This window comes from Triticum urartu, chromosome 2A (genome assembly GCF_056163025.1).
Source record: "Triticum urartu cultivar PI428250 chromosome 2A, HENAU_Tu73, whole genome shotgun sequence".
Taxonomy (NCBI): domain Eukaryota; kingdom Viridiplantae; phylum Streptophyta; class Magnoliopsida; order Poales; family Poaceae; genus Triticum; species Triticum urartu.
The window spans coordinates 685,832,217-685,847,316 of NC_141874.1; positions in this window are offsets into that span (position 1 = coordinate 685,832,217).

Here is a 15,100-nt window from a genome sequence, read left to right on the forward strand (position 1 = left end):
CGACGGAGCCCTATTTAAAGTGAATGCGGCAGTCTCTATAGCATAACCCCAAAATGATAGCGGTAGATCGGTAAGAGACATCATAGATCGTACCATATCCAATAGGGTGCGATTACGACGTTCAGACACACCATTACGCTGTGGTGTTCCAGGCGGCGTGAGTTGTGAAACTATTCCACATTTCCTTAAGTGCGTGCCAAATTCGTGACTCAAATATTCTCCCCCACGATCTGATCGTAAGAACTTGATTTTCCTGTCACGTTGATTCTCAACCTCACTCTGAAATTCCTTGAACTTTTCAAAGGTCTCAGACTTGTGTTTCATTAAGTAGACATACCCATATCTACTTAAGTCATCAGTGAGGGTGAGGACATAACGATAGCCACCGCGAGCCTCAACGCTCATTGGACCGCACACATCAGTATGTATGATTTGTAGGGGAACGTAGTAATTTCAACAAATTTCCTACGCACACGCAAGATCATGGTGATGCATAGCAACGAGAGGGGAGAGTGTGATCTACGTACCCTTGTAGATCGACAACGGAAGCGTTAGCACAACGTGGTTGATGTAGTCGTACGTCTTCACGGCCCGACCGATCAAGCACCGAAACTACGGCACCTCCGAGTTCTAGCACACGTTCAGCTCGATGACGATCCCCGGACTCCGATCCAGCAAAGTGTCGGGGAAGAGTTCCGTCAGCACGACGGCATGGTGACGATCTTGATGTACTACCGTCGCAAGGCTTCGCCTAAGCGCCGCTACAATATTATCGAGGACTATGGTGGAAGGGGGCACCGCACACGGCTAAGAATATGATCACGTGGATCAACTTGTGTCTCTAGGGGTGCTCCCTGCCTCCGTATATAAAGGATCAAAGGGGGGTGCGGCTGGCCAGGAGAGGGCACGCCAGGAGGAGTCCTACTCCCTCCGGGAGTAGGATTCCCCCCTTTCCTAGTTGGAATAGGATTCGGGAGGGGGGGAAAGAGGAGAAGAGAAGGAAGGGGGGCGCCGGCCCCCTCTCCTTGTCCTATTCGGACTAGGGGGGAGGGGCGCGCGGCCCAGCCCTGGCCACCTCTCCTCTCTTCCACTAAGGCCCACTAAGGCCCATATACCTCCCGGGGGGTTCCGGTAACCTCCCGGTACTCCGGTAAAATCCTGATTTCACCCGGAACACTTCCGATATCCAAATATAGGCTTCCAATATATCAATCTTTATGTCTCGACCATTTCGAGACTCCTCGTCATGTCCGTGATCACATCCGGGACTCCGAACAAACTTCGGTACATCAAAATGCATAAACTCATAATATAACTGTCATCAAAACCTTAAGCGTGTGGACCCTACGGGTTCGAGAACAATGTAGACATGATCGAGACACGTCTCCGGTCAATAACCAATAGCGGAACCTGGATGCTCATATTGGCTCCTACATATTCTACGAAGATCTTTTATCGGTCAGACCGCATAACAACATACGTTGCTCCCTTTGTCATCGGTATGTTACTTGCCCGAGATTCGATCGTCGGTATCTCAATACCTAGTTCAATCTCGTTACTGGCAAGTCTCTTTACTCGTTCCGTAATACATCATCTCACAACTAACTCATTAGTTGCAATGCTTGCAAGGCTTTATGTGATGTGCATTACCGAGAGGGCCCAGAGATACCTCTCCGACAATCGGAGTGACAAATCATAATCTCGAAATACGCCAACCCAACATGTACCTTTGGAGACACCTGTAGAGCACCTTTATAATCACCCAGTTACGTTGTGACGTTTGGTAGCACACAAAGTGTTCCTCCGGCAAACGGGAGTTGCATAATCTCATAGTCATAGGAACATGTATAAGTCATGAAGAAAGCAATAGCAACATACTAAACGATCGGGTGCTAAGCTAATGGAATGGGTCATGTCAATCAGATCATTCACCTAATGATGTGATCCCGTTAATCAAATAACAACTCTTTGTCCATGGTTAGGAAACATAACCATCTTTGATTAACGAGCTAGTCAAGTAGAGGCATACTAGTGACACTCTGTTTGTCTATGTATTCACACATGTATTATGTTTCCGGTTAATACAATTCTAGCATGAATAATAAACATTTATCATGATATAAGGAAATAAATAATAACTTTATTATTGCCTCTAGGGCATATTTCCTTCAGTCTCCCACTTGCACTAGAGTCAATAATCTAGTTCACATCACCATGTGATTTAACACTAATAGTTCACATCTTTATGTGATTAGTTCACATCTTCATGTGACCAACACCCAAAGGGTTTACTAGATTCAGTAATCTAGTTCACGACGCTATGCGATTAACACCCAAAGAGTACTAAGGTGTGATCATGTTTTGCTTGTGAGAGAAGTTTAGTCAATGGGTCTGCCACATTCAGATCCGTATGTATTTTGCAAATTCCTATGTCAACAATGCTCTGCACAGAGCTACTCTAGCTAATTGCTCCCACTTTCAATATGTATCCAGATTGAGACTTAGAGTCATCTGGATTAGTGTCAAAACTTGCATCGACGTAACCCTTTACGACGAACCTTTTTGTCACCTCCATAATCGAGAAACATATCCTTATTCCACTAAGGATAATTTTGACCGCTGTCCAGTGATCTACTCCTAGATCACTATTGTACTACCTTGCAAAAATCAGTGTAGGGTATACAATAGATTTGGTACATAGCATGGCATACTTTATAGAACCTATGGCTGAGGCATAGGGAATGACTTTCATTCTCTTTCTATCTTCTATCGTGGTCGGGTTTTGAGTCTTACTCAATTTCACACCTTGTAACACAGACAAGAACTCTTTCTTTGACTGTTCTATTTTGAACTACTTCAAAATCTTGTCAAGGTATGTACTCATTGAAAAAAACTTATCAAGCGTCTTGATCTATCTCTATAGATCTTGATGTTCAATATGTCAGCAGCTTCACCGAGGTCCTTCTTTGGAAAATTCCTTTCAAACACTCCTTTATGCTTTGTAGAATAATTCTACATTATTTCCGATCAACAATATGTCATTCACATATACTTATCAGAAATGTTGTAGTGCTCCCACTCACTTTCTTGTAAATACAGGCTTCATCGCAAGTCTGTATAAAACTATATGCTTTGATCAACTTATCAAAGCGTATATTCCAACTCCGAGATGCTTGCACCAGTCCATAGATGGATCGCTGGAGCTTGCATATTTTGTTAGCACCTTTAGGATTGACAAAACCTTCTGGTTGTATCATATACAACTCTTCTTTAATAAATCTATTAAGGAATGCAGTTTTGTTTATCCATTTGCCAGATTTCATAAAATGCGGCAATTGCTAACATGATTCGGACAGACTTAAGCATAGATACGAGTGAGAAACTCTCATCGTAGTCAACACCTTGAACTTGTCGAAAACCTTTTGCGAAAATTCTAGCTTTGTAGATAGTAACACTACTATCAGCGTCCGTCTTCCTCTTGAAGATCCATTTATTCTCAATTGCTTGCCGATCATAAGGCAAGTCAACCAAAGTCCATACTTTGTTCTCATACATGGATCTCATCTCAGATTTTATGGCCTCAAGCCATTTTGCAGAATCTGGGCTCACCATCGCTTCTTCATAGTTCGTAGGTTCGTCATGGTCAAGTAGCATGACCTCCAGAACAGGATTACCGTACCACTCTGGTGCAGATCTCACTCTGGTTTACCTACGAGATTCGGTAGTAACTTGATCTGAAGTTACATGATCATCATCATTAGCTTCCTCACTAATTGGTGTAGTAGTCACAGGAACAGATTTCTGTGATGAACTACTTTCCAATAAGGGAGAAGGTACAATTACCTTATCAAGTTCTACATTCCGCCCACTTACTTCTTTCGAGAGAACCTCCTTCTCTAGAAAGGATCCATTCTTAGCAACGAATGTCTTGCCTTTGGATCTGTGATAGAAGGTGTACCCAACAGTAACTTTTTGGGTATCCTATGAAGACACACTTTTCCGATTTTGGTTTGAGCTTATCAGGATGAAACTTTTTCACATAAGCATTGCAACCCCAAACTTTAAGAAACGACAACTTTGGTTTCTTGCCAAACCATAGTTCATACGGTGTCGTCTCAACAGATTTAGATGGTGCCCTTTTAACGTGAATGCAGCTGTCTCTAATGCATAACCCCAAAACGATAGTGGTAGATCGGTAAGAGACATCATAGATTGCACTATATCCAATAAAGTACGGTTATGACGTTCGGACACACCATTATGCTGTGGTGTTCCATGTGGCATGAGTTTGTGAAACTATTCCACATTGTTTTAATTGAAGACCAAAATCGTAACTCAAATATTTGTCTCCGCGATCAGATCATAGAAACTTTATTTTCTTGTCATGATGATTTTCCACTTCACTCTGAAATTCTTTGAACTTTTCAAATGTTTCAGACTTATGTTTCATCAAGTAGATATACCCATATCTGCTCAAATCATCTGTGAAGTTCAGAAAATAACGATACTTGCCATGAGCCTTAACACTCATCGGACCGCATACACCAGTGTGTATTATTTCCAATAAGTCAGTTGCTCGCTCCGGAGAACGGAGTCTTAGTCATCTTGCCCATGAGGCATGGTTCGCAAGCATCAAGTGATTCATAATCAAGTGATTCCAAAATCCCATCAGCATGGAGTTTCTTCATGCGCTTTACACCAATATGACCTAAATGGCAGTGCTACAAATAAGTTGCACTATCATTATTAACTTTGTATCTTTTGGTTTCAATATTATGATTATGCGTATCACTACGATCGAGATCCAACGAGCTATTTCCATTGGGTGTATAACCATATAAGGTTTTATTCATGTAAACAGAACAACAATTTATTCTCTTACTTAAATGAATAACCGTATTACAATAAACATGATCAAATCATATTCATGCTCAACGCAAACACCAAATAACACTTATTCAGGTTCAACACTAATCCCAAAAGTATAGGGAGTGTGCGATGATGATCATATCAATCTTGGAACCACTTCCAACACACATCGTCACTTCACCCTTAACTAGTCTCTGTTTATTCTGCAACTCCCGTTTCGAGTTACTAATCTTAGCAACTGAACTAGTATCAAATACTGAGGGGTTGCTATAAACACTAGTAAAGTACACATTAATAACATGTATATCAAATATACTTATGTTCACTTTGACATCCTTCTTATCTGCCAATCACTTGGGGTAGTTCCGCTTCCAGTGACCAGTCCCTTTGCAGTAGAAACACTTAGTCTCAGGCTTAGGACCAGACTTGGGCTTCTTCACTTGAGCAGCAACTTGCTTGCTGTTCTTCTTGAAGTTCCCCTTCTTTCCTCTGCCCTTTTCATGAAACTAGTGGTCTTGTCTACCATCAACACTTGATGTTTTTCTCGATTTCTACCTTCGTCAATTTCCGCATTACGAAGAGCTTGGGAATCGTTTCCGTTATCCCTTGCATATCATAGTTCATCACGAAATTCTACTAACTTGGTGATGGTGACTAGAGAATTCTGTCAATCACTATCTTATCTGGAAGATTAACTCCCACTTGATTCAAGTGATTGTAGTACTCAGACAATCTGGGCACATGCTCACTAGTTGAGCGATTCTCCTCCATCTTTTAGCTATAGAACTTGTTGGAGACTTCATATCTCTCAACTCGGGTGTTTGCTTGAAATATTAACTTCAACTCCTGGAACATCTCATATGCTCCATGACGTTAAAAACGTCTTTGAAGTCTCGATTCTAAGCCATTAAGCATGGTGCACTAAACTATCAAGTAGTCATCATATTGAGCTAGCCAAACGTTCATAACGTCTGCATCTGCTCCTGCAATAGGTCCGTCACCTAGCGGTGCATCAAGGACATAATTCTTCTGTGCAGCAATGAGGATAAACCTCAGATCACGGATCCAATCCGCATCTTTGCTACTAACATCTTTCAACATAATTTTCTCTAGGAACATATCAAAATAAACACAGGGAAGCAACAACGCGAGCTATTGATCTACAACATAATTTGCAAAATACTACCAGGACTAAGTTCATGATAAATTTAAGTTCAATTAATCATATTACTTAAGAACTACCACTTAGATAGACATCCCTCTAATCCTCTAAGTGATTACGTGATCCAAATCAACTAAACCATGTCCGATCATCACGTAAGATGGAGTAGTTTCATTGGTGAACATCGCTATGTTGATCATATCTGCTATATGATTCACGCTCGACCTTTCGGTCTCCGTGTTCCGAGGCCATATCTGTATATGCTTGGCTCGTCAAGTATAACCTGAGTATTCTGCGTGTGCAACTGTTTTGCACCCGTTGTATTTGAATGTAGAGCCTATCACACCCGATCATCACGTGGTGTCTCAGCACGAAGAACTTTCGCAACGGTGCATACTCAGGGAGAACACTTCTTGATAATTAGTGATAGATCATCTTATAATGCTACCGTCAATCAAAGCAAGATAAGATGCATAAAAGATAAACATCACATGCAATCAATATAAGTGATATGATATGGCCACCATCATCTTGTGCTTGTGATCTCCATCTTCGAAGCACCGTCATGATCACCATCGTCACCGGCGCGACACCTTGATCTCCATCGTAGCATCGTTGTCGTCTCGCCAATCTTATGCTTCCACGACTATCGCTACCGCTTAGTGATAAAGTAAAGCATTACAGCGCGATTGCATTGCATACAATAAAGCGACAACCATATGGCTCCTGCCAGTTGCCGATAACTCGGTTACAAAACATGATCATCTCATACAATAAAATTTAGCATCATGTCTTGACCATATCACATCACAACATGCCCTGCAAAAACAAGTTAGACGTCCTCTACTTTGTTGTTGCAAGTTTTACGTGGCTGCTACGGGCTTAAGCAAGAACCAATCTTACCTACGCATCAAAACCACAACGATAGTTTGTCAAGTTGGTGCTATTTTAACCTTCGCAAGGACCGGGCGTAGCCACACTCGGTTCAACTAAAGTTGGAGAAACTGTCACCCGCTAGCCACCTTTGTGCAAAGCACGTCGGGAGAGCCGGTCTCGCGTAAGCGTACGTGTAATGTCGGTCCGGGCCGCTTCATCCAACAATACCACCGAACCAAAGTATGACATGCTGGTAAGCAGTATGACTTATATCACCCACAACTCACTTGTGTTCTACTCGTGCATATAACATCAACACATAAAACCTGGCTCTGATACCACTGTAGGCGAACGTAGTAATTTCAAAAAAATTCCTACGCACACGCAAGATCATGGTGATGCATAGCAACGAGAGGGGAGAGTGTGATCTACGTACCCTTGTAGATCGACAACGGAAGCGTTAGCACAACGTGGTTGATGTAGTCGTACGTCTTCACGGCCCGACCGATCAAGCACCGAAACTACAGCACCTCCGAGTTCTAGCACACGTTCAGCTCGATGACGATCCCCGGACTCCGATCCAGCAAAGTGTCGGGGAAGAGTTCCGTCAGCACGACGGCGTGGTGACGATCTTGATGTACTGCGTCGCAAGGCTTCGCCTAAGCACCGCTACAATATTATCGAGGACTATGGTGGAAGGGGGCACCGCACACGGCTAAAAATATGATCACGTGGATCAACTTGTGTCTCTAGGGTGCTCCCTGCCTCCGTATATAAAGGATCAAAGGGGGGGTGCGGCCGGCCAGGAGAGGGCGCGCCAGGAGGAGTCCTACTCCCTCGGGGAGTAGGATTCCCCCCCTTTCCTAGTTGGAATAGGATTCGGGAGGGGGGGAAAAGGAGAGAGAGAAGGAAGGGGGGCGCCGGCCCCCTCTCCTTGTCCTATTCGGACTAGGGGGGGAGGGGCGCGCGGCCCAGCCCTGGCCACCTCTCCTCTCTTGAACTAAGGCCCACTAAGGCCCATATACCTCCCGGGGGGTTCGGGTAACCTCCCGGTACTCCGGTAAAATCCCGATTTCACCCGGAACACTTCCGATATCCAAATATAGGCTTCCAATATATCAATCTTTATGTCTCGACCATTTCGAGACTCCTCGTCATGTCCGTGATCACATCCGGGACTCCGAACAAACTTAGGTACATCAAAATGCATAAAATCATAATATAACTGTCATCAAAACCTTAAGCGTGCGGACCCTACGGGTTCGAGAACAATGTAGACATGACCGAGACACGTCTCCGGTCAATAACCAATAGCGGAACCTGGATGCTCATATTGGCTCCTACATATTCTACGAAGATCTTTTATCGGTCAGACCGCATAACAACATACGTTGCTCCCTTTGTCATCGGTATGTTACTTGCCCGAGATTCGATCGTCGGTATCTCAATACCTAGTTCAATCTCGTTACCGGCAAGTCTCTTTAATTACTTGTTCCGTAATACATCATCTCACAACTAACTCATTAGTTGCAATGCTTGCAAGGCTTTATGTGATGTGCATTACCTAGAGGGCCCAGAGATACCTCTCCGACAATCGGAGTGACAAATCCTAATCTCGAAATACGCCAACCCAACATGTACCTTTGGAGACACCTGTAGAGCACCTTTATAATCACCCAGTTACGTTGTGACGTTTGGTAGCACACGAAGTGTTCCTCCGGCAAACGGGAGTTGCATAATCTCATAGTCATAGGAACATGTATAAGTCATGAAGAAAGCAATAGCAACATACTAAACGATCGGGTGCTAAGCTAATGGAATGGGTCATGTCAATCAGATCATTCACCTAATGATGTGATCCCGTTAATCAAATAACAAATCTTTGTCCATGGTTAGGAAACATAACCATCTTTGATTAACGAGCTAGTCAAGTAGAGGCATACTAGTGACACTCTGTTTGTCTATGTATTCACACATGTATTATGTTTCCGGTTAATACAATTCTAGCATGAATAATAAACATTTATCATGATATAAGGAAATAAATAATAACTTTATTATTGCCTCTAGGGCATATTTCCTTCATGATTTCCAATAAGTTGGTTGCTCGCTCCATTGTTCCGGAGAACGGAGTCTTGGTCATTTTGCCCATGAGGCATGGTTCGCACGTGTCAAATGATTCATAATCAAGAGACTCCAAAAGTCCATCTGCATGGAGTTTCTTCATGCGTTTGACACCAATGTGACCAAGGCGGCAGTGCCACAAGTATGTGGGACTATCATTATCAACCTTACATCTTTTGGCATTCACACTATGAATGTGTGTAACATCACGTTCGAGATTAATAAGAATAGACCATTGACTAGCGGGGCATGACCATAAAACATGTCTCTCATATAAATAGAACAACTATTATTCTCAGATTTAAAAGAGTAGCCATCTCACATTAAACAAGATCCAGATACAATGTTCATGCTCAAAGCTGGTACTAAATAACAATTATTGAGGTTTAAAACTAACCCCGTAGGTAAATGCAGAGGTAGCGTGCCGACGGCGATCACATCGACCTTGGAACCATTCCCGACACGCATCGTCACCTCGTCCTTTGCCAGTCTCCGTTTATTCTGCAGTTCCTGTTTTGAGTTACAAATATGAGCAACTGCACTGGTATCAAATACCCAGGAGCTACTACGAGCGCTGGTAAGGTACACATCAATAACATGTACTCCCTCCGTAAACTAATATAAGAGCGTTTAGATCACTATTTTAGTGATCTAAACACTCTTATATTAGTTTACAGAGGGAGTATATCACATATACCTTTGGTATTGCCGGCCTTCTTTTCCACTAAGTACTTGGGGCAGTTCCGCTTCCAGTGACTGTTTCCCTTGCAATAAAAGCACTCAGTCTCAGGCTTGGGTCCATTCTTTGACTTCTTCCTGGCAGCTTGCTTACCGGGCGCGGCAACTCCCTTGCCGTCCTTCTTGAAGTTCTTTTTACCCTTGCCTTTCTTGAATTTAGTGGTTTTATTCACCATCAACACTTGATGTTCCTTTTTGATTTCCACCTCCGTTGATTTCAGCATTGAATATACCTCGGGAATGGTCTTTTCCATCCCCTGCATATTGAAGTTCATCACAAATCTCTTGTAGCTAGGTGGGAGCGACTGAAGGATTCTGTCAATGACCGCATCATCCGGGAGGTTAACTCCCAGCTGAGACAAGCGGTTATGCAGCCCAGACATTTTGAGTATGTGCTCGCTGACAGAACTGTTCTCCTCCATCTTACAACTATAGAACTTGTCGGAGACTTCATATCTCTCGACCCGGGCGTGAACTTGGAAAACCATTTTCAGCTCTTGGAACATCTCATATGCTCCGTGTTGCTCAAAACGCTTTTGGAGCCCCGGTTCTAAGCTGTAAAGCATGCCGCACTGAACCAGGGAGTAATCATCACTATGCGTCTACCAAGCGTTCATAACGTCTTGTTCTGCAGGGAAAACAGGTGCTTCACCTAGCGGCGCATCAAGGACATATGCTTTCCTGGCAGCTATGAGGATAATCCTCAGGTTACGAACCCAGTCCGTGTAGTTGTTGCCATCGTCTTTCAGCTTGGTTTTCTCTAGGAACGCGTTGAAGTTGAGGGCAACATTAGCGTGGGCCATTTGATCTACAAGCCATATTGCAAAGATTTCAGACTATGTTCATGATAATTAAGTTCATCTAATCAAATTGTTTAATGAACTCCCACTCAGATAGACATCCCTCTAGTCATCTAAGTGATACATGATCCGAGTCAACTAGGCTGTGTCCGATCATCACGTGAGACGGACTAGTCATCATCAGTGAACATTTTCATGTTGATCGTATCTTCTATATGACTCATGTTCGACCTTTCGGTCTTCCGTGTTCTGAGGCCATGTCTGTACATGCTAGGCTCGTCAAGTCAACCTAAGTGTATTGCGTGTGTAAATCTGGCTTACACCCATTGTATGCGAACGTTAGAACCTATCACACCCGATCATCATGTGGTGCTTCGGAACAACGGACCTTAGCAACGGTGCACAGTTAGGGGGAACACTTTCTTGAAATTATTGCGAGGGATCATCTTATTTATGCTACCGTCGTTCTAAGCAAATAAGATGTAAAACATGATAAACATCACATGCAATCAAATAGTGACATGATATGGCCAATATCATTTTGCTCCTTTTGATCTCCATCTTCGGGGCGCCATGATCATCGTCGTCACCGGCATGACACCATGATCTCCATCATCGTGTCTTCATGAAGTTGTCTCGTCAACTATTACTTCTACTACTATGGCTAATGGTTAGCGATAAATTAAAGTAATTACATGACGTTTATGTTGACACGCAGGTCATAAATAAATTAAGACAACTCCTATGGCTCCTGCCGGTTGTCATACTCATCGACATGAAAGTCGTGATTCCTATTACAAGAACATGATCAATCTCATACATCACATATATCATTCATCACATCCTTTTGGCCATATCACATCACACGGCATATGCTGCAAAAACAAGTTAGACGTCCTCTAATTGTTGTTGCAAGTTTTACGTGGCTGGTATAGGTTTCTAGCAAAAACATTTCTTACCTACGCCAAAACCACAATGTGATATGCCAATTTCTATTTACCCTTCATAAGGACCCTTTTCATCAAATCCGATCCGACTAAAGTGGGAGAGACAGACACCCGCTAGCCACCTTATGCAACTAGTGCATGTCAGTCGGTGGAACCAGTCTCACGTAAGCGTACGTGTAAGGTCGGTCCGGGCCACTTCATCCCACGATGCTGCCGAATCAAGATAAGACTAGTAACGACAAGTAAATTGACAAAATCAACGCCCACAACAACTTGTGTTCTACTCGTGCACAGAAACTATGCATAGACCTAGCTCTGATACCACTGTTGGGGATCGTAGCAGAAATTTAAAATTTTCTACGCATCACCAAGATCAATCTATGGAGTCATCTAGCAACAAGAGGGAGAGGAGTGCATCTACATACCCTTGTAGATCGTGAGCGGAAGCGTTCAAGAGAACAGGGATGATGGAGTCGTACTCGTCGTGATCCAAATCACCGAAGATCCTAGCGCCGAACGGACGGCACCTCCGCGTTCAACACACGTACGGAGCGAGGACATCTCCTGCGCCTTGATCCAGCAAGGAGGAGGGAGAGGTCGAGGAAGAGGGCTCCAACAGCAGCACGACGGCGTGGTGGTGGAGGAGCAGTAGTACTCCGGCAGGGCTTCGCCAAGCTTTAACGGAGGAGGAGATGTGTTGGGGAGGGGAGGGGATGCGCCTTTGACGTGGTATGCAGCCCTCCCCTTGCCCCTCTATTTATAGGGGAAGGGAGAAGGGGTCCGGCCCCCTCTAGATGAGATCTAGAGGGGGGCGGCGGCCAAGGAGGAGGGGGCTTGCCCCCCAAGCCAAGGGGGGCGCCCCCTTTAGGGTTCCCCCAACCCTAGGCGCATGGGCCCTTGGGGGGTTGGCGCCCCAGCCCACTTGGGGCTGGTTCCCTTCCCCTTACAGCTCATAAGGCCCTCCGAGAGAGGTGGCCCCTCCCGGACTCCCGATGGACCCCCGGAACCCCTCCGGTGGCCCCGGTACAATATCGATATGCCCCCGAACCTTTCCGGTGACCGTATGACAACTTCCCACATATAAATCTTCACCTCCGGACCATTCCGGAACTCCTCGTGACATCCGGGATCTCATCCGGGACTCCGAACAACATTCGGTAATCACATACAAGTCTTCCTAATAACCCTAGCGTCATCGAACCTTAAGTGTGTAGACCCTACGGGTTCGGGAACCATGCAGACATGACCGAGACAACTCTCCGGCAAATAACCAACAGCGGGATGTGGATACCCATGTTGGCTCTCACATGTTCCACGATGATCTCATCGGATGAACCACGATGTCGAGGATTCAAGCAATCCCGTATACAATTCCCTTTGTCAATCGGTATGTTACTTGCCCGAGATTCGATCGTGGGTATCCCAATACCTCGTTCAATCTTGTTACCGGCAAGTCACTTTACTCGTTCCGTAACACATCATCCCGTGACCAACCCTTAGTCACATTGAGCTCATTACGATGATGTCTTACCGAGTGGGCCCAGAGATACCTCTCCGTCATGCGGAGTGACAAATCCCAGTCTCGATTCGTGCCAACCCAACAGACACTTTCGGAGATACCCGTAGTGCACCTTTATAGTCACCCAGTTACATTGTGACGTTTGGCACACCCAAAGTATTCCTACAGTATCCGGGAGTTGCACAATCTCATGGTCTAAGGAAAAGATAATTGACATTAGAAAAGCTCTAGCAGACGAACTACACGATCTTGTGCTATGCTTAAGATTGGGTCTTGTCCATCACATCATTCTCCTAATGATGTGATCCCGTTATCAATGACATCTAATGCCCATAGTGAGGAAACCATGACTATCTGTTGATCAACGAGCTAGTCAACTAGAGGCTCACTAGGGACATGTTGTGGTCTATGTATTCACACATGTATTACGATTTCCGGATAACACAATTATAGCATGAACAATAGACAATTATCATGAACAAGGAAATATAATAATAACCATTTCATTATTGCCTCTAGGGCATATTTCCAACAATAATAAAGTTGTTATTTATATTTCCTTATATCATGATAAATGTTTATTATTCATGTTATAATTGTATTAAATGGAAACTTGATACATGTGTAAATACATAGACAAACAGAGTGTCCCTAGCATGCCTCTACTTGACTAGCTCGTTAATCAAAGATGGTTAAGTTTCCTAACCATAGACATGTGTTGTCATTTGATGAATGGGATCACATCATTAGAGAATGATGTGATGGACAAGACCCATCCGTTAGCTTAGCACTATGATCATTTAGTTTGTTGCTATTGCTTTCTTCATGACTTATACATGTTCCTATGACTATGAGATTATGCAACTCCCGAATACCGGAGGAACACTTAGTGTGCTATCAAACATCACAACGTAACTGAGTGATTATAAAGATGCTCTACAGGTGTCTCCCATGGTGTTTGTTGAGTTGGCATAGATCGAGATTAGGATTTGTCACTCCGATTGTTGGAGAGGTATCTCTGGGCCCTCTCGGTAATGCTCATCATTATAAGCATTGCAAGCAATGTGACTAAAGAGTTGGTTACGGGATGATGCATTACGGAACGAGTAAAGAGACTTGCCGGTAACAAGATTGAACTAGGTATGAGGACACTGACGATCGAATCTCGGGCAAGTAACATACCGATGACAAAGGGAACAACGTATGTTGTTATGCGGTTTGACCGATAAAGATCGTTGTAGAATTTGTAGGAGCCAATATGAGCATCCAGGTTCCGCTATTGGTTATTGACCGAAGATGTGTCTCGGTCATGCCTACATAGTTCTCGAACCCGTAGGGTCCGCACGCTTAACGTTCGATGACGATTTGTAATATGAGTTATGTGATTTGATCTACCGAAGGTTGTTCGGAGTCCCAGATGAGATCACGGACATGACAAGGAGTCTCTAAATGGTCGATATGTAAAGATCGATATATTGTAAGGCTATATTCAGACATCAGAAAGGTTCCGAGTGATTTGTGTATTTTTCGAAGTACCGCGGAGTTAATGGAATTCGCCGGGGGAAGTAGTGGGCCTTAATGGGCCATACGGGAAAGGAGAGAAGGGGCTCAAGGGGTGGTCGCGCGCCCCCTCATGGGCTGGTCCGAATTGGACTAGGAGGGGGTGGCGCCCCCCTTTTCCTTTTCCCTCTCCCTAACCTTCTTTCTTCTCCTACTTGGACTAGGAAAGGGGAAAACCTACTCCTACTAGGAGTAGGAATCCCCCCTTTGGGTGCGCCCCTTGAGGCCAGCCCTCCTCCTCCCCTCCTTTATATACGGGGGAGGGTGGCACCCCACAGACACACAAGTTGATCTTTAGCCGTGTGTGGTGCCCCCCTCCACAGATTTCCACCTTGATCATATCGTCGTAGTGCTTAGGCGAAGCCCTGCGCCGGTAACATCATCATCATCGTCACCACGTCGTTGTGCTGACGAAACTCTCCCTCGATCTCAACTGGATCAAGAGTTCGAGGGACGTCGCCGAGTTGAACGTGTGCAGATCGCGGAGGTGTCGTGCGTTCGGTAC